Raw genomic sequence first — 20,110 nt, 5'->3', positions numbered from 1 at the left:
TGAAAGCTGTGTATAATCAATTTTCGTTGAAGATCATCATCCATCTTATTTCAATTCAGCCGATTGAATCTACCATGATGCACTTTGGTTAATTACATTGTAGGTTTTTTAGCTCATTCATGCTGAAAGCAATGGATGAGGTATCTTGGTGGAGTAGATGTTGACGGGAGTTGTATCCGTGGACGGAAGTTGCATTGCAGACCGTGAACGGAAGTAGTCTCGTATGCTACCCCTCCCCACTCAGTAAAAGTCAAAAAAATTAATTTCGATGAAGCTCAGAAACTCACGTGGAAAGAAATAAGATGTTTGTATGGTTTAAAAACAATGATAACCTCAAATCACATTTCTAAACTTCTAAAAATGCAACTTGAATCGAAAAGCCAAAATGTTCACACCTAGGGGACCCTTAGCGGGTTCATTTCAAATCACGCCGTTACCACGCAGAAGAGCTTCAGCATCAGAGACAGTCATATTGGCAAGCCACGCATTTGCGTTCATCTTCATCTGGTATAAAGTTATTATAACTCTATCATTGTGCTTGTCCTCGGGAGCTTTTCAACATACAGTCAACACATTAATCATAGCGGCCAAGATGGTCTAAATATTTTCTTTCGAGCTCCATTATTTCGGTCCGGACTTGAGGCTCGCTCAGACAAAAACAGCAATACCAATCCGGTCAGTACAAAATGCAGACTGCAGACAGCAGACCGGGTACAAAATGCAGACTAGGTATAAAATGTAGACTGCAGACTGGTTACCAAATGCAGACTGAGAATTTATACTGTTTTTTCGTTTGATACGTGATAACATATCGTATTAAAACTTACGAGCGTCACGCAATCGCTTTTCCGCCACAGAATTTACCAACTTAATAAAAGTGGATGTAGATGTAAATGAGATGTCACTATTGAATATTTAACACGCGCAATATTCGAGAAACAATTGACAGCTTTGCACGTGGTCCATACGTTTCATCTTTTTAACCGATATGTGTTCACTTTGTTGACAAAAATGCGGGCCGGGACCAAAACTGTTCCCTCGACTTGATGTATTTTTAACGTTTAGGGCTGTTCGCGCACTGATTTTCACATATGTGCGTTATAATGTTATTGGCTTACATAAGGAACTGGCGAATTTTTATAGGGAAAAGCGAAGCGTTGCTTTCGTGACTGGCCATTTGATTACTTTTCTGATGGTTTTATCTCTCATCTGTTTGGGGATTACGCAAATATTGATATGTGAAAATCAGACTATATGGGGGCTTGAAATTCTATTAAGAATAATTGTGGCCGCTTTGTTAAATACCAAATGCAACGACCGCTTTATTAAAAACAAAAGATATCAAGAAACGTGCAAGGAATATTTCAAAATAGTACAAATGATCATGAAAGATGAAGGTTATAAATATTTTGCTGCTTGAGCAAAATTTGATGCCTGGTCATGCCCACCCGGCCCACCCTCCGCCCCACAAATTTCGACAGCTCTCGTTTACAACAGTCCAGTGACGCTAGTAAAATAATTACGTTATTCGTTACCCGATGGTTGCAAGCGTTAACGATCTCTTACTTGATTGACTCATTTGAAATGATGATGATTCCCCAAGTTTTTTTTTTTTTCGGCACGATTATGGCAAATTTATTCAACAGTAGTTTTAATTTGCGCGTAAAAAACAATGGAGATCTTAGGATTCAGCGGTGTCATTAAAATATAGTGATTGACACAAAAAAAATTCAGTTTTTCATAAGCTTTGGCAGTGAGTTGAAATCAATTTAAAATCAACTCAGAACTGTTTAGAAGGGAATAGTCAACACTTACTTAATTCCACACCTGATGGTTGCAATGGGACAATTTTGATGTGCTCTTATTGGCTCCCTTCGACGTGAGGTCATAAACATATAAAGATAATAGTTATTGGATTGTGAAATACATCCTTATGCAAAATACTCGTCATATTCTTCCTTTTTATTGTTTGTGTCATCACGGATCGTGCTTTTATATCTAGCGACTCTCCATTTACTTTGGAAATAATCAAATTTTCAACAGAAGGAAAAAGGTGAGAAAGACATTATCATGTTTAGTTGTTTTCTTCTGGTCTTGTTCGGATCACTAAAACGAGTTTCATTCTGGGCCTGTTAGTTGTTTGATTCAATTGTTAAATTCAATTGTTGATGATTCGCTGTCAATTTTCGTTGACGATCTTCACCCATTTTATTTCGATTCTGCCGATGCACTTTATTCAGTTCCATTATAGGCTTTTTAAATTATATTTGCTGTCGGTCGCTGAAAATAGCTCAACGCTTCTCAATTGTAAATAACTGTTAAAAAAACAAAACAAAACAAAAGAACACGAAATAAAAACAGGTACGAAAAAAAAGCGAGAAGCGAAACTCGACAGAACAGAGAAAAACCAAATTTTTAACTGTTCGTAATACTAAATTCTCCAGAGTTTTTAAAAGGAGCAATTTTTGACAGCAATCGGTTACACAGACCGATGACGCTGGTAAAATAGTTAGGTCATTTGTCACCACGAAATAAACACGAAATAGAAATAGGTACGAAAAAAAATGCGAGAAGCAAAACTCTACAGAACAGAGAAAAACCAAATTTTAAACTCTTCGTAATACTAAAATCTCCGGAGTTTTTAAAAGGACCAATTTTAACAGCAATCGGTAATATAGTTACGTTATTCGTCACCAGATGGTTGCAAGCGTTAACGATCTCTTACTTGATTGACTCATTTGAAATAATCATGATGCCCAAAGAGATGTTTTTTTGGCACGATTGTAGCAAATAAACTCAAAAGTAGCTTTTAATTTTCACATTTAAAAGAAAGGAGGGAGTCTTAGGATTCAGCGGTGTCACTAAAAAGGTAATGATTAAAACAAAAAATAAGTTTTCCATTAGCTTTGGCAGTAAGTTGAAATTAATTTACAATGAGCTCAAAACTGTTCAGAAGGGAAAAACTATTTAAATAAACTACTTTTCACTCTAGGCCTACTAAATGTTTAATTCAGTTGTTAAAATGTTGGTGATTCGCTGTCAATTTTCGTTGACGATCTTCACCCATTTTATTTCGATTCTGCCGATGCACTTTATTCAGTTGCATTATAGGCTTTTTGTGTCTAGTGCGTTAGCACGCAGACACAATAGAAGAGCGTACGGAATTCGAAAAGCACTTTATATACGCCACATTTGAGCACGAAATATGATGTTTTACTCATAGTTTACCTTACGTGACAAATAACATGAATTGTACACTGATTTTTAACCAGTGGAATGTGTAACCATGTCGATATTTTATCGTTATAATTTCGGAAACTGTCGGTTGACCAATTGGATTCAAGTAGAAAACCGCAAGGAAGATTCGGGAGTAATTGAGTTCGGGGACGAAAATATGACGAAGACTCTGGTCTTTGACCACCATGTGCTTTTACCCATGCCTTGAGGAAAGGAGGAATTTCACACTCGTGGATCACACTTCGGAAAGTTGGTGAGTGTCCTTTTGCTCTTGTTACCTTTATGATGAACTTCTATAACGTTGGTTTCTCAGTATGCCACAGCTTTAGAAGTTTGAGTCAATGTGGTCGAGTAAAAGACTTTAAAGGATGTTTTCAAGTGTTCGATCGATGCTCTCCACGCCAACAGAATAGTCATGCTGCGGTGTTGTTTACGATGCGTAAAGGGAAGAACTTCAGCTTCGTGAGACCCATTTGGGGAAAAGAAAAGGCCTTAAAGGTAAACATTGAACCCCTTTTGGGGAAAATTGAGCCCCCTATGGGGAAAATTGAGCCCCTTGTGGGGATTATTGAGCCTGCCCGTTTGGAGATTACACAAAATGTATATCGAAGAGCGAGAAACCTGACTGATGTTAAAGGAAAGACTCCTTTGACTGATGAAACATCTGCGAAAGCTGTGGTATATATGAGCAGAAAAAGTTATGTTAGTAGCAGTATAAATGCGATTAAACGTAATGTAAGCGATTTCTCGAAAACAACGGATGTGGATATGTTGTGTTCACGAGGAACAGATGGAATTGATACACATTTCAAAATAGCTGACCAAAAACAAAAGAAACGACGTAGAGACCGAGAGCCGTCGAGGGTCTCGATGAAACGGATTGTGCAGTTTATGAAAAAAAGAAAAACAAGGTATAAACTTAAGGTCATCATTTGGAAATATATTCCTAAGTCTTCAAGGTTATACATCTTTGCTACTGACTATAAGTTGTGTTACATAAGATATCTTAAGAGATGTGACAGTTTTTTCACCAGCTTAGTTAATATAAGCAAACCAACCGTAAATAAGCTTTTGAAGAAATCAAGCAGCCATTCTAGAAGATTTTCTGTATCAAGAATGAAGCTTATGACTTCAGGTGATATTGAATTAAATCCAGGCCCTTAACTACATGTAAATGTCAACACTGAAACTACAGTATCAGTTGGTTCCACCATATTGTTAAACTTTCGGTTATGTCAGCTGGGATTGAGATCCCTAGATGTTGGGGGTGCTGGTGACTGTTTTTTTAGAGCTGTTTCTCATCAGTTATATGGTGATCCATGCCATCACTTGCATGTTAGGCAAACTGGTATTGATTATCTAAGAGCAAACCCAGAACATTTCATTGAAAGCAATACCCAGAATTCATGGAATGAATATTTGACCAACATGTCATTACGAGGCACATGGTGTGATGCACTCATTGTTCAAGCAGTTGCAGAGTCACATTATTTGAGAATTCACATCATAGAATCCCATGAAAATTTTGGTCACACAACTATAGTAAATTAATGCAGGCACCAAGAGGTAGACAATTCAAAATACATGGAAATGTTGTAAATGTACCAGCAGAAGTGTCTGAGACTGTGAATATGTTACCAAGGTTACCATCAGAAACAGGTACAATTAAGGTAAATTTAAAAAGAAGATTGCAATTCAAAAGTTCGGCATTGTCCCTTAACATAAGACCTCATAAAGTTGTCCAAGCAGCAAACTGGCTTGTCACTAACAGTACCCTGTATAGACAAGAAGGAATAACAGTTAATCAGGCCTGGGGAGAAGAATGCACATCAAACTTTCTATTTGATGACAGAAATATTGAAAATGAAACTGAAGAACCGCAAAATATTCACAACAGTACTAGTAATATCACAAATAATACATGTACTTCCTTTAGTGAAGTTATTGAGACTGAAGATCAGTGGAGTGAGGATGAAGCAGAAATACCTGCTAGAGTTACTGACACTATGTAAACCAACACAGATTTTGCTGAAGACAATGGGAGTCAATGTATTCTAAGTGTTGCACCAGGTGAAGGAAAGGAACCGTTAGGCATATTTCAAGATCAGTATTCTGAAGAATTAGCATATCCTGGTATATTCCTTGGTCAAAAACGACCGGAAAATAATGATAGACTTGTTAATGTTCACTACAGTGACATTTGTAAATCTGAATTATGACGATCAGATAGAAGAGCTGCAATGTGTGTTGAAAACATAATTATTCTTCAAAGCAAAGAAACTGCAAATGAAAATATTACGAGGAAAATCACAAGTTGCTCTTAGAAAGTGCAAAGGAAATAGCAGAACTTTAAATGCAGCACAACTCAAACAAGAAGGGGCAATAGAAAATTTGATTCATCATGATGAAGAATTTCAGTTCCTCAAGGCATTAAGAGGCTCTCCACCTTATTTTGAAAAAGCAAAAAAGGACTTGTTTGCCATGATAAGACAGTTAGGACCAGCATCATTATTTTGTAGTTTCTCTTTAGCAGAAACTCAGTGGATCCATCTGCTTAGAATACTTGGTGAATTAGTTGACCACAAACAGTACACAGATACTGATTTAGAAAATATGAATTGGAATGAAAAATGCAGGTTAATTCAAAGTAACCCAGTAACATGTGCAAGGCATTTTGATTATCAAGTTAGTCAGTTTCTGACTAACTTTCTCTTGAAAGGAGCCCAACCTCTGGGCAAAATATCTGACTGGTTCTATAGAGTGGAATACCAGCAGCGAGGCTCACCTCACATCCACATGCTTATATGGCTAGACAGTGCACCAGTATTTGGAGTTAATGATGAAGCTATTGTTACAGACTTCATTAATCAGATCATTAGTTGTAAATGGCCAGTTGATGATCTAGAACTGCAGAAATTGGTGAACCGGCAAATTCACAGGCACTCTCAGACATGTAGAAAGAAGAATAAGAATGGATGTTGATTTAATTACCCACAGCCTCCTATGAGGGCAACTGAGATTTTATATCCTTTAGATTCAGATATACCTCTACATGAAATGAAACAACACAAACAAAATTGGAAAACTATTCAGAAACAATTGAATGATTTAAAAGAAGGTGAATTAGTTACCTTTAATGAGCTGCTTGTCACTGAAAATAACTATAGATTGGCTATCAGGTCAACTTTAAATGCTCCAACTATCTTTTTGAAAAGAGAACCAAATGAGTTAAGAATTAACAATTACAACCCAGCTTGCCTTAAGGCATGGAGAGCAAATATGGATATTCAATTTGTTCTTGATGTGTATGCATGTGCTATGTATATAGTGTCTTATATTTCTAAAGCTCAAAAAGGAATGAGTGATCCTTTGCGACAAGCATGTGCTGAAGCTAGGAAAGGAAATTCTAACATCAAACAACAAGTCAGAGATATTGGAAACAAATTTTTGAACAGTGTTGAGATAAGTGCACAAGGAGCTGTTTACATTGTTCTACAGCTTCCTATGAAGAAATCATCACGCCAAGTGATATTTATAAATACTGCACCTCCTAATGAAAGAGTACAGCTTCTTAAGCCTATTAATGACATTTTAGAAATGGAAGATGATTGTGAAGGAGTATACACAGGTGGTCTTTTGCAAAGATATGCAAAACGTCCTGTTACTCTTGAGCACTTGACATCAGCAGATTGGGCAGCTTGGTATGACTCATCAGGAAAACCCTATATCAAAAAATCATTTCAAAATGACACTGATAACCTTCCCTTTGAAACAGCAAGTGAAAACAATGATGATGACCTTTGTAATGAACTTAGTAATGAAAAGAAAAACAAAAAAAGATCAATAGCTAGAGTTATTAGAAGTTCCTTATTATGCTCTTTACACCATGGAGAAATGAGGAAGCTGACTTGCTAGCAAATAGTTCTTCCTACAAAGCACGTTTCTTACTTATGAAAGATGCCATAAGTGAACACATGAAAGAATATGCTGTTTGTGGTAGTGGTATGGATAAACTCCAGGAACACTTGAATGGTGGTGAAGATACAGGTGATTATAATCAGTATGATTCAATAGCACCATTTACACAAGATATAGAATACCAAGATATGGCTGTGGGTGATAAAGATCTACACCCTGATTTTAATGAAAACTATGATTTATCAGATGATTTTGGAATTCCTTCTACTGTATCAAGTAGTGAACCACTCATACTAAATGAAATGCAAGATCAAGAGTACAGGCAGTTGATTCAAACACTAAACAAGAAGCAAAAGGAATTTTTTTTATCACATTTTGCATCTTATTAAAACATCTGACAAACCATTCTACTATTTTCTCTCTGGGGGAGCTGGAGTGGGCAAGTCTCATCTTATCAGAGCTCTATATCAAGCAGCAGTAAAACATAATTCCAGAGCAGGCGAAAACTTTAATGAAGTTAAAATTTTATTGCTTGCCCTTACTGGAAAAGCTGCTTATGGTATCAAAGGGAACACAGTACATAGTGCCTTGGCAATACCAGCATGCCAGTCTCTAAAGACATATAAACCTCTTGACTCAAGCAGACTAAATACCCTCAGATGTAAACTTGGTGCTGTTCAGCTTATATTTCTTCATGAAATATCATTGATAGGCAATACTATGTTAAATGTCCAAATAAATAATAGACTTAAGGATATCTAGGATAGTAAAGAGGTATTTGGAGGTATTAGCATAATTGCATTGGGTGATTTGTTTCAACTAAAACCTGTTATGGACAGTTATGTGTTCAAAGATATGAAGAACTCAGATTATGGATCTCTTGCCCCTAATTTATGGCAAGAACATTTTGCAATGTTTGAACTGGACGAAATTATGAGACAAAGGGAAAGTAGAGAATTTGCTCAAATTCTAAATAGATTGAGAGAAGGTAATCACACCCAAGATGATATCGCAAAACTGAAAGAAAGATGCATTTTAGAACACTGTATGAATTACCTAATTGATGTTCCTCATTTGTTCATTCAAAACTCAAAAGTTGACAACTTTAATATTAGAGTTCACAGGGCAGAGGACATACGAAAAGACTTAAACTACTCAAACATGGATGTAAATGTATTCTCAGAAACATGGTTATGTTACTTAGACAGTGATACTGACTACAGCATCACTGGGTATACCCTATTTAGAAATGACAGTCAACTTGACGTTTTCAATACAAGACCTTATAGTGGAACCGCAGTGTACAGTAAAATTCCTTTTCTACCTGGATATCCAGTTTGCAACAACACTGGTGGTGTTCAAATAACTATCATTAAGGTTACAACAGTTCCACATATTACCATAATAGGCATATATCAGTCTCCAAGAGTGCCAATTAGACAAATGTGTGTAGCATTGATCAGACTTCTTACCCTTGATATTTCAGGTTTCAAAATTTTCATTGGTGATTTCAATATCAATTGGTTAAATGAAAAAGACAAGATTCCTCTTTATAATCTATTTATAAGAGATCACAGTTACAGACAACTGGTATCATGTTCTACCACTGATAACAGAACCACTATAGACCATGTCTACACTAATTTACCTGAATCACAAATCCATGTACACATTTTAGAAACTTATTTTTCTGATCACAAAGCAATCTGTGCATTGATTCAAAATAGACCTTCATGGTTTTCTTGTCACCTTCACTGTAACTTCCATGTGTTTTTCTTTTTGTCTTAAAGAGAATACTCATAGTTAATGAGTACAAAAAAATGAAATTAACTCAAATGTACAAATTAGATACCAATCATGCACTGTGATTGACATCTAAGGGGTAATCTGCAGATATGTGATATGCAACACATATCCAGGTATGTTTATTTTATGATTATTGCTTTTGTGCCCTGTAGTACATACAGATTGCAGTTTTCTTTGATACCTGTTCTACAACCCACAGTTACTGATACCATTTATTTCTCTTTGCTCTCCAGGTAGACACACCTTAGTTGTAATAGGACTTGAACGACAATGGACAACCTAACAGGATACATTCATAACGTATCTCTTGTTAAGCACTCCAACAAGACTCGCTATTTTGACATGCTTATTCAAACAGAAGCGACTAAAGTACGTGGAGTCTGTTTCTCTTCAAGCAAGCATCTCAACTTTGAAAGATGTAGCAAACAAAAGTCCCCAGTAAAGATTAGCAACTTCGCTATTAAAAATGACAGTGTTCTCATGAATGCAAGAGTCCAAATAGAGGAACTGAAGGAGGTCACTTTTCTAGGAGAAGAGATACCCTCGACTCTAAACATCTAGATGCTCTCGAATGTCACCAATAACCAACTTATTAATCTCAAAGCCAAAGTGGTCCACTTATCTGGAGTGAAGAAAATAATCACAAGAGATGGCACGAAGTCGAAAGCTGATTGTCGCCTCCTAGATCCATCTGGATCAATCAAATTAACCCTGTGGGAGAACCTGATTACAGAAGTTGCAGACGACAACACATATAACTTCTGTAACCTTAAAATGATGAAGGATAATGACAATTACTCCATTTACCTTACTACACCAAAGCATGACTGTTCCATTTCACCAGCTGATCCCTTCCAAGAGGAAGTAGCTTCACCAGGTGATTTGCCAGACTACTTCACCCATCAACAAATGCTGAAGTCTTTGGTGTTCAAAATTTCATGTGCTATCGCCAATGTTGCAATTGTAACAAAAAGCTTCCAGCAACACCAGGGAATGTGGTAAAGTGTGAAACATGTGGCCTCAGGCAGAAAGTGTCTGCTTGCAGCAGTCAGTACCACTTGCAAGCATTGCTGAGACATGATGACATTAACACCACTGTAACATTTTTTAATGATACTTTGCTCAGTGCCTTACAGTTGTTTAAAGTTGACACTAAGCAGTCATTAAGTGAAGATATTGTTGTTGAAGCATTCCTAAATACACCAATGCTCTTTGTTACCTTTGATAAGAAAACTAAAGTTGTGGCTGCAGTCAGTGTTGTAGAGAACTAAACTGCAGCAAGAACCAAAATAATGGTAAAGATCAGAATGCATCCACTCTATATTACCATTTAACAGGATACCAAAGCCATTGTTGTATCTTTCACTAAAGACAAAAATGTTCATGTTATTATCACTGGGACAATGTTCTATTATAGCATTCCCCTTCTCCCAAGTGACTTTTTGTATTTAGAAGTATTTAGATATTAAATATTTTATTGAGTTTGTACATTCAATTGAAAACTGCAACTGAAGTACATTTATGAACAGTATTTTTAATGCTTATACATTGAGAAGCGAAAGTTTCAACAGGAACTCAAGGCTTTCAATGCAGATTACTGATATTGCCACATAATTTTCAATTACAACAGTAACCCGTCTCAGTTGAAACCTTCAGTAATTATCAAGTAGTAGAGCTGTTCGCATTTCTTCATACTCTCCTGTTGTTAAACTTTCTGTTTCTTTTTTATATTACAGTTATATGTTCATTAAATTTTCTGATGTAAAAGAAAAAAAAACAATTCCTAACTTGAATCATGTTTTGTTCTTACTTATTGTATCAAATGCATACAGTTACGGTTCCTTTTGTATTGCAGGCTGTTTTTTACAATAAACTTGTTCATCCCTGATGTCTATGTTCCAGTCTCTGTATTCCAGATTTTAGCCACCTAAACTTGCAGCTGAAATTATTTTAATCAATTCTTGCTCAAATTGTTGAATTGAACTTGCAACCAAACCTACACAAAACAAGACCCCACGGAAGTACCGCTAAAACCCAGCACTAGACACGCGTACGCATTGCGGAGCTATTTTTTAATTATATTTGCTGTCAGTCGCTGAAAATAGCTCAACGCTTCTCAATTGTAAATAACTATTAAAAGAAACGAAACAAAACAAAAGAACACGAAATAACAAGTACGACAAAAAAAGCGAGAAGCAAAACTCGACAGAACAGAGAAAAACCAAATTTTAAACTGTTCGTAATACTAAATTCTCCAGAGTTTTTAAAAGGACCAATTTTTGACAGCAATCGGTAACACAGACCGATGACGCTGGTAAAATAGTTGTCATTCGTCACCGCGAAATAAACACGAAATAAAAACGGGTACGAAAAAAAAGCGAGAAGCAGAACTCGACAGAACAGAGAAAAACCAAATTTTAAACCTTACGTAATATTCAAATCTCCAGAGTTTTTAACGTGGTCTTGTATCTAGCGACTCTCCATTTACTTTGGAAATAATCAAATTTTCAACACAAGGAAAAGGGTGAAAAAGACATCATAATTAGTTGTTTTCTTCTGGTATTGTTCGGATCACTAAAACGAGTTTCATTCTAGGCCAATTAGTTGTTTAATTCAATTGTTAAATTGTTGATGATTCACTGTCAAGTTTCGTTGACGATCTTCACCCATTTCTGCCGATTGAGTTTACCATGATACACTTTATTCAGTTGCATTGTAGGTGTTTTTAATAATATTTGCTGCCGGTCGCTGAAATCGGCTAAACGCTTCTCAATTGCCAGTGGCTGCTAAGAACGAAACAAAACAAAAGAACACGAAATAAAAACAGGTACGAAAAAAAAAGCGAGAGGTGAGAAAGCCTATTATTTGTTGAATTCACTTGTCAAATTGTTGATGATTCGCTGTCAATTCTCGTTCACGATCTTCACCCATTTTATTTCGATTCTTCCGATTGAGTCTACCATGACGCACTTTACTCAATCGCATTGTAGGCGATTTTAATGATATTTGCTGTCGGCCGCTGAAAATAGCCAAACGCTTCTCAATTGCCAATAACTGCAAAAAAAAAACAAACCAAATCAAAAGAACAAAAAATAAAAACAGGCACGAAAAAAAAAGCGAGAGGTAAAACTCGACAGAACAGAGAAAAACCAAATTTTAAAATATTCGTAATATTCAAATCTCCAGAGTTTTTAAAAGGAGCAATTTTGAAAGCAATCGGTTATACGGACAGATGACGCTGGTAAAATAGTTATGTCATTCGTCACCACGAAATTAAAACAGGTACGAAAAAAAAAAAGGCAAGAAGTAAAACTCTACAGAACAAAGAAAAACCAAATTTTAAACTCTTCGTAATACTAAAATCTGCGGAGTTTTTAAAAGGACCAATTTTGACAGCAATCGGTAAAAGAGTTACCTTATTCGTAACCAGATGGTTGCAAACGTTAACGGTGTCACTAAAAAGGTAATGATTAAAACAAAAGATAAGTTTTCCATGAGCTTTGGCAGTGACTTGAAATTAATTTACAATGAACTCAAAACTGTTCAGAAGGGAAAAACTGTTTAAATAAACTACTTTTTACTCTAGGCCTACTAAATGTTTAATTCAGTTGTTAAAATGTTGGTGACTCGCTTTCAATTTTCGTTGACGATCTTCACCCATTTTATTTCGATTCTGCCGATGCACTTTATTTAGTTGCATTATAGGCTTTTTAATTATATTTGCTGTCGGTCGCTGAAAATAGCTAAACGCTTCTCAGTTGTAAATAACTATTAAAATAAACGAAACTAAATAAAAGAACACGAAATAAAAACAGATACCAAATTAAAGCGAGAAGCAAAACTCAACAGAACAGAGAAAAACCAAACTTTAAACTGTTCGTGATACTAAATTCTCCAGAGGTTTTAAAAGACCAATTTTTGACAGCAATTGCTCATACAGATCGATGGCGCTGGTAAAATAGTTATGTCATTGGTCACCACAAAATAAACACGAAATAAAAACAGGTACGAAAAAAAAAAGGCCAGAGGCAGAACTCTACAGAACAGAGAAAAATCAAATTTTCAAAACTCTTCGTAATATTCAAATCTCCGGAGTTTTAAAAACGACTAATTTTGACAGCAATCGGTCTGATGACGCTTGTCATGTCATTCGTCACTGCTGATAAAAAAAACCAAAACAAAACACGAAATGAAAACAAGTACGAAAAAATTAGAGCGAGAGAGAAAACTCGGCAGAAAAAAGATAAACTAAATATTGAACTGTTCGTAATGCTTAATCTCCAAAGTTAGTAAAAGCACCAATTTTGACAGCTATCGTTTACGATAGTCCAGTGACGCTAGTAAAAAAATTACGTTATTCGTTACCCGATGGTTGCAAGCGTTAACGATCTCTCACTTGATTGGCTCATTTGAATTAATGATGATGCCCAAAGACATGTTTCTTTCCGGCGCGATTATGGCAAATTTATTTAACAGAAGTTTTAATTTGCGCATAAAAAACAATGGAGATCTTAGGATTCAGCGGTTTCACTAAAACATAATGATTAAAACAAAAAATTTAGTTTTTCATTAGCTTTGGCAGTGAGTTGAAATTAATTTACAATTAACTCAGAACTGTGTAGAAGGCAAAAACTATTTAAATAAACTATTTCTTGTTAACACGCACTTAATTCTACACCAGATGGTCGCAATGGGACAATTTTGATGTCCTCCTATTGGCCCCCTTGAAGTGAGGTCATGGACATGTAAAGATAATAGTTATTGGATTCTGAAATACATCCTTATCCAAAATACTCGTCATATTCTTCCTTTTTATTGTTTGTGTCATCACGGATCGTGGCTTTATATCTAACGACTCTCCATTTCCTTTGGAAATAATCAAAATTTCAACAGACGGAAAAAGGTGAGAAAGACATTATCATTATTAGTTGTTTTCTTCTGGTATTGTTCGGATCACTAAAAGGAGTTTCATTCTAGGCCTGTTAGTTGTTTAATTCAATCGTTAAATTGTTGATGATTCGCTGTCAATTTTCGTTGACGATCTTCATCCATTTTTATTTCGATTCTGCCGATTGAGTCTACCATGATACAATCGCATTGTAGGCGTTTTGAAAGATAGTTGCTGTCGGTCGCTGAAAATAGCTTAACGCTTCTCAATTGCCAATAACTGCAAAACAGCAAACCAAATCAAAAGAACACGAAATAAAAACCGGTACGAAAAAAAAAAGCGAGAAGCACTCTTCAGAACAGAGAAAAACCACATTTTTAAGTGTTCGTAATACTAAAATCTCCGAAGTTTTTAAAAGGACCAATTTTGACAGCAATCGGTAATAGAGTTACGTTATTCGTCACCAGATGGTTGCAAGCGTTAACGATCTCTTACTTTATTGACTCATTTGAAATAATAATGATGCCCAAAGATGTGTTTTTGGCACGGTTATGGCAAATAAATTCAAAAGTAGTTTTAATTTTCGCATCAAAAAGAAAGGAGATCAGCAATTGGTAATGAAGTTATGTTATTCGTCACCAGATGGTTGCAAGCGTTAAAGATCTCTAACTTGATTAACTCATTTGAAATAATAACGATGCCCAAAGAGATGTTTTTTTTTTCGTGGCACGATTATAGCAAATAAATTCAAAAGTAGTTTTTTTTCATTTTCGCATGAAAAAGAAAGGAGATCTTGCGATTCAGGAATGTCACTAAAAGGTAATGATTAAAACAAAAGATAAGTTTTCCATTAGCTTTGGCAGTGAGTTGAAATTAATTTACAATGAACTCAAAACTGTTCAGAAGGGAAAAACTGTTTAAATAAACTACATTTCACTCTACGCCTACTAAATGTTTAACTCAGTTGTTAAAGTGTTGACGATTTGCTGTCAATTTTCGTTGACGATCTTCACCCATTTTATTTCGATTCTGCCGATGCACTTTATTCAGTTGCATTATTGGCTTTTTTAATTATATTTGCTGTCGGTCGCTGAAAATAGCTAAACGCTTCTCAATTGTAAATAAGTATTGAAATGAACGAAAAAAACAAAAGAACACGAAAAAAAACAGGTAGGAAAAAAAAGCGAGAAGCAAAACTCTACAGAACAGGAAAAAACCAAATTTTAAACTATTGGTAATGCTAAATTCTCCAGAAGTTTTAAAACGACCAATTTTTGACAGCAATCGGTTATACTGACCGATGACGCTAGTAAAATAGTTACGTCATTCGTCAACCACGGAATAAAAAAAACAGGTGAAAAAAAAAAGGCGAGAAGCAGAACTCGACAGAACAGAGAAAAACCAAATTTTAAACTCTCCGTTATATTCAAATTTGCAGAGTTTTTAGCGTGGTTTTATATCTTGCGACTCTCCATTTACTTTGGAAATAATCAAATTTTCAACAGAAGGAAAAAAGGTCAGAAAGACATTATCATGATTAGTTGTTTTTTTTCTGGTATTGTTCGGATCACTAAAACGAGTTTCATTCTAGGCCTTTTAGTTGTTTAATTCAATTGTTAAATTGTTGATGATTCGCTGTCAATTTTTCGTTGACGATCTTCACCCATTTTATTTCGATTCTGCCGATGGCATTTGCCATGATGCACTTTATTCAGTTGCATCATAGGCTTTTTGAATTATATTTGTTGTCAGTCGCTAAAATAGCTCAACGCTTCCCAATTGTAAATAACTGTTAAAAACAACGAAACAACACAAAAGAACACGAAATAAAAACAGGTACGAAAAAAAAAAGCGAGAAGCAAAACTTGACAGAACAAAGAAAAACCGAATTTTAAACTCTTCGTAATACTAAATTCTCGAGAGTTTTTAAAAGGACCAATTTTGACAGCAATCGGTTTTACAGACCAATGACGCCGGTAAAATAGTTATGTCATTCGTCACCACGAAATAAACACGAAATAAAAACAGGTACGAAAAAAAAAAGACGAGAAGCAAAACTCGACAGAACAGAGAAAAACCAAATTTTAAACTCTTCGTAATACTAAAACCTCCGGAGTTTTTAAAAGGACCAATTGTGACGGCAATCGGTAATAGAGTTACGTTATTCGTTACCAGATGGTGGCAAGCGTTAACGATCACTTACTTGATTAACTCATATGAAATAATTATGATGCCCAAACAGATGTTCTTTTTTGGCACGATTATGGCAAATAAATTCAAAATTAGTTTTTAATTTTCGTGTTAAAAACAAAGGAGATCTTAGGATTCAACGGTGTTACTAAAATGTAATGATTTAAACAAAAGATAAGTTTTCCATGAGCTTTGGCAGTAAGTTGAAATTAATTTACAATGAACTCAAAACTGTTCAAAAAGGAAAAACTGTTTAAATAAACTACTTTTCACTCTAGGCCTACTAAATGTTTAATTCAGTTGTTAAAATTTTGATGACTCACTATCAATTTTTGTTGACGATCTTCACCCTTTTTATTTCGATTCTGCCGATGCACTTTATTCAGTTGCATTATAGGCTTTTTTAACTATATTTGCTGTCGGTCGCTGAAAATAGCTCAATCCTTCTCGATTGTAAATAACTAAATTCTCCAGAGGTTTTAAAAGGACCAATTTTTGATAGCAATCGGTTATACAGACCGATGACGCCGGTAAAATAGTTATGTCATTCGTCACCACGACATAAACACGAAATAAAAACAGGTACGGAAAAAAGAAAGGCGAGAAGCAGAACTCGACAGAACAGAGAAAAACCAAATTTTAAACTCTTTGTAATAATCAAATCTCCAGTTTTTAAAGGGACCAATTTTAGTTAACACGCACTTAATTCTACACCAGATGGTTGCAATGGGACAATTTTGATGTCCTCTTATTGGCTCCCTTCGACGTGAGGTGATAAACATATAAAGATAATGGTCATTAGATTCCTTAATACATCCTTATGCAAATTACTCGTCATGTTCTTTCTTTTTATTGTTTGTGTCATCACGGATCGTAGCTTTATATCTAGTGACTCTCCATTTACTTTGGAAATAATCAAATTTTCAACAGACGGAAAAAGGTGAGAAAGACATTATCATCATTAGTTGTTTTCTTCTGGTCTTGTTCGGATCACTAAAACGAGTTTCATTCTAGGTCTATTCATTCATATTCCATTCTAGTTGTTTAATTCAATTGTTAAATTGTTGATGATTTGCCGTCAAATTTTCGTTGACGATCTTCACCCATTTTATTTCGATTCTGCCGATTGAGTTTACCATGATGCACTTTAGTCAATTGCATTGTAGGCGTTTTTAATAATACTTCCTGTAAAATAAAAATGTAAAATAATTATGTTATTCGTTACCCGATGGTTGCAAGCTTAACGATCTCTTACTGGATTGGCTCATTTATAATAATGATGCCTAAAGACATGTTTTTCTTTTCAGCATGATCATGGCAAATTTATTCAACAGTAGTTTTAATTTGCGCATTGAAAACAAAGGAGATCTTAGGACACAGTGGTGTCACCAAAACATAATGATTAAAACAAAAAATCTAGTTTTCCATTAGCTTTGGCAGTGAGTTGAAATTAATTTACAATGAACTCAGAACTGTTTAGAAAGGAAAAACTGTTTAAATAAACTATTTTAGTTAACACGCACTTAATTCTACACCAGATGGTCGCAATGGGACAATTTTGATGTCCTCTTATTGGCTCCCTAGGAGCCAATAAGAGGACATCAGACCTTCCTAGGTCTGAGCAGTGTCACTAAAACATGATAATGATTAAAACAAAAAATTCAGTTTTTCATTAGCCTTGGCAGTGAGTTGAAATTAATTTAAAATTAGCTCAGAACAATTTAGAAGGGAAAAACTGCTTAAATAAACTATAGTTAGTAAACACTTGCTTAATTCCACACCTGATGGTTGCAATGGGACAATTTTGATGTCCTCTTATTGGCTCCCTTCGAAGTGAGGTCATAAACATATAAAGATAATAGCTATTGGACTCTGAAATTCATCCTTATGCAAAATACTCGTCCGTGATATTCTCAATTGCTCATAACTGCTGAAAAAAAAAACCAAAACAAATAAATACAAAACACGAAATGAAAACGGGTACGAAAAAAAAAAAAGCGAGAAGCAAAACTCTACAGAACAGAGAAAAACCAAATTTTAAACCGTTCGTAATATTCAAATCTTTAGAGTTTTTAAAAGGACCAATTTTGACAGCAATCGGTTATAAAGTCTAATGACGCTTGTAAATAGTTACGTTATTCGTCAACAGATGGTTGCATGCAAGCGTTAACGATCTCTTACTGATTGGCTCAATTGAAATAATGATGATGCCCAAAGACATGTTTTTCTTCAGCACGGTTATGGCAAATTTATTCATCAGCAGTTTTAATTTGCGCATTAAAAACAAAGGAGATCTTAGGATTCAGCGGTGTCACTAAAACATGATGATTAAAACAGAACATACAGTTTTTCATTAGCTTTGACAATGAGTTGAAATTAATTTACAATTAACTCAGAACCGTTTAGAAGGGAAAAAACCGTTTAAATAAACTATTTTCAGTGAACATACAATTGATTCTACACCAGATGGTTGCCATGGGACAATTTTGATTTCCTCCTATTGGCTCGCTTCAAAGTGAAGTCATAAACATTTAAAGATTATAGTAATTGGATTCTGAAATGCATTCTTATGCAAAATCCATGTCATCCTGTTCTTATTTTATTGTTTGTGGTATCACGCAACGAGGTTTCATATTTAGCGCCTCTCCACGTTTTGGGAATAACCAATTTTTAACAGAAGGAAAAAGTTGAGAAAGGTATTATTACAATATCACTTGTGTTCTTCTGGTATCGTTCGGATCACTAAAACATGTTTCATTCTTGGCCTATTAGTTGTTTGATTCAATTGTCAAATTGTTGGTGTTGCGCAGTGTATAATCAATTTCGCTAACGATCATCACCCATTTTTTTTTTATTCTGCCGATTGAATTTACCTTGATGCACTTAGGTTAATTGCATTATAGGGTTTTTAATTTTATCCGTTGTTAGTCGTTGAAAATAGCTAAACGCTTCTCAATTGCTAATAAGTGTGAAAAAACAAAACAAAACGCGAAATGAAAACAGGTACGCAAAAAAAAAAAAAATTCGAGGAGCAAAACTCGACAGAAAAAAGATAAACTAAATATGAATCGTTCGTAAATTTGCTAAATCTCCAGAGTTTCTAAAGCACCAGTTTTGACGACTATTGGTTACAACAGTCCAGTGACGCTAGTAAAACAATTGTTATTTGTAACCGGATGGTTGCAAGCGTTAACGATCTCTTACTTGATTGGCTCATTTGCAATAACGATGATGCCCAAAGGCCTTTTTTTTTTGGCACGATTATGGCAAATAAATTCAAAGGTGGTTTTAATTTTTGCATTTAAAAAAAGGAGATCTTAGGATTCAACGGTGTCACTAAAACATGATGATTAAAAAAAAATAGGTTTTTCATTAGCTTTGGCAGAGTTGAAATTAATTAACAATTAACTCAGAACTGTTTAGAAGGGAAAAACTGTTTGAATAAACTATTTTTAGTTAACACTCACTTAATTCTACACCAGATGGTTGCAATGGGATAATTTTTCTGTCCTCTTATTGGCTCGCTTCAAAGTGAAGTCGTAAAAATTTAAAGAAAATAGTTATTGTATTCTAAAATGCCTTCTTAAACAAAATCCATGTCCTCTTCCTTTTTTTGTTTGTGTTATCACGTAACAAGGTTTTATATCTAGCAAATAACCAATTTGTTTCGAAATGATCAATTTTTCAAAAGAAGGAAAAATTGAAAAAGGTATTATTATCATATTATTTGTTTTCCTTTACAAGTAGCAAAACTCGACAGAAAAAAGATAAACGAAATATTAAACTGGTCGTGATATTAGAATCTCCAGAGTTTCTAAAAGGACCAATTTTGACAGCTATCGGTTTCAACAGTCTTATGACGCTAATAAAATAATTATGCTACTCGTCACCAGATGGTTGCAAGCGTTAACAATCTCTTACTTGATTGGCTTATTTGAAATAATGATAATGCCCGAAGAAATATTTTTTTGGCACGATTACGGCAAATAAATTCAACAGTAGTTTTATTTTGCGCATTAAAAACAAAGGAGATCTTAGGGTAGAGCTGTGTCACTGAAAAGTAATGATTAA

General features: G+C 35.0%; 3 pseudogenes across 3 annotated transcripts; all 3 read left to right on the top strand.

The window, feature by feature from the left end:
- The first annotated feature begins 3,496 nt into the window (after window positions 1-3,496).
- Window positions 3,497-10,846, top strand: LOC149045567 (uncharacterized; annotated as a pseudogene). The gene is made up of 2 exons (XR_016187289.1): window positions 3,497-3,735; window positions 9,195-10,846. The product of XR_016187289.1 is annotated as an uncharacterized LOC149045567 (transcript).
- On the top strand, window positions 3,775-10,846 carry LOC149045568 (uncharacterized; annotated as a pseudogene). Its single transcript, XR_016187290.1, has one exon. The product of XR_016187290.1 is annotated as an uncharacterized LOC149045568 (transcript).
- On the top strand, window positions 4,788-10,846 carry LOC149045566 (uncharacterized; annotated as a pseudogene). Its single transcript, XR_016187288.1, has one exon. The product of XR_016187288.1 is annotated as an uncharacterized LOC149045566 (transcript).
- Window positions 10,847-20,110: the final 9,264 nt, after the last annotated feature.

The sequence above is a fragment of the Pocillopora damicornis genome, chromosome 5 (assembly GCF_964200805.1).
Source record: "Pocillopora damicornis chromosome 5, jaPocDami1.2, whole genome shotgun sequence".
NCBI classification, from domain to species: domain Eukaryota; kingdom Metazoa; phylum Cnidaria; class Anthozoa; order Scleractinia; family Pocilloporidae; genus Pocillopora; species Pocillopora damicornis.
Note: the sequence above shows the minus strand (reverse complement) of the source record. Positions and strands in the feature narration are given on the sequence as shown.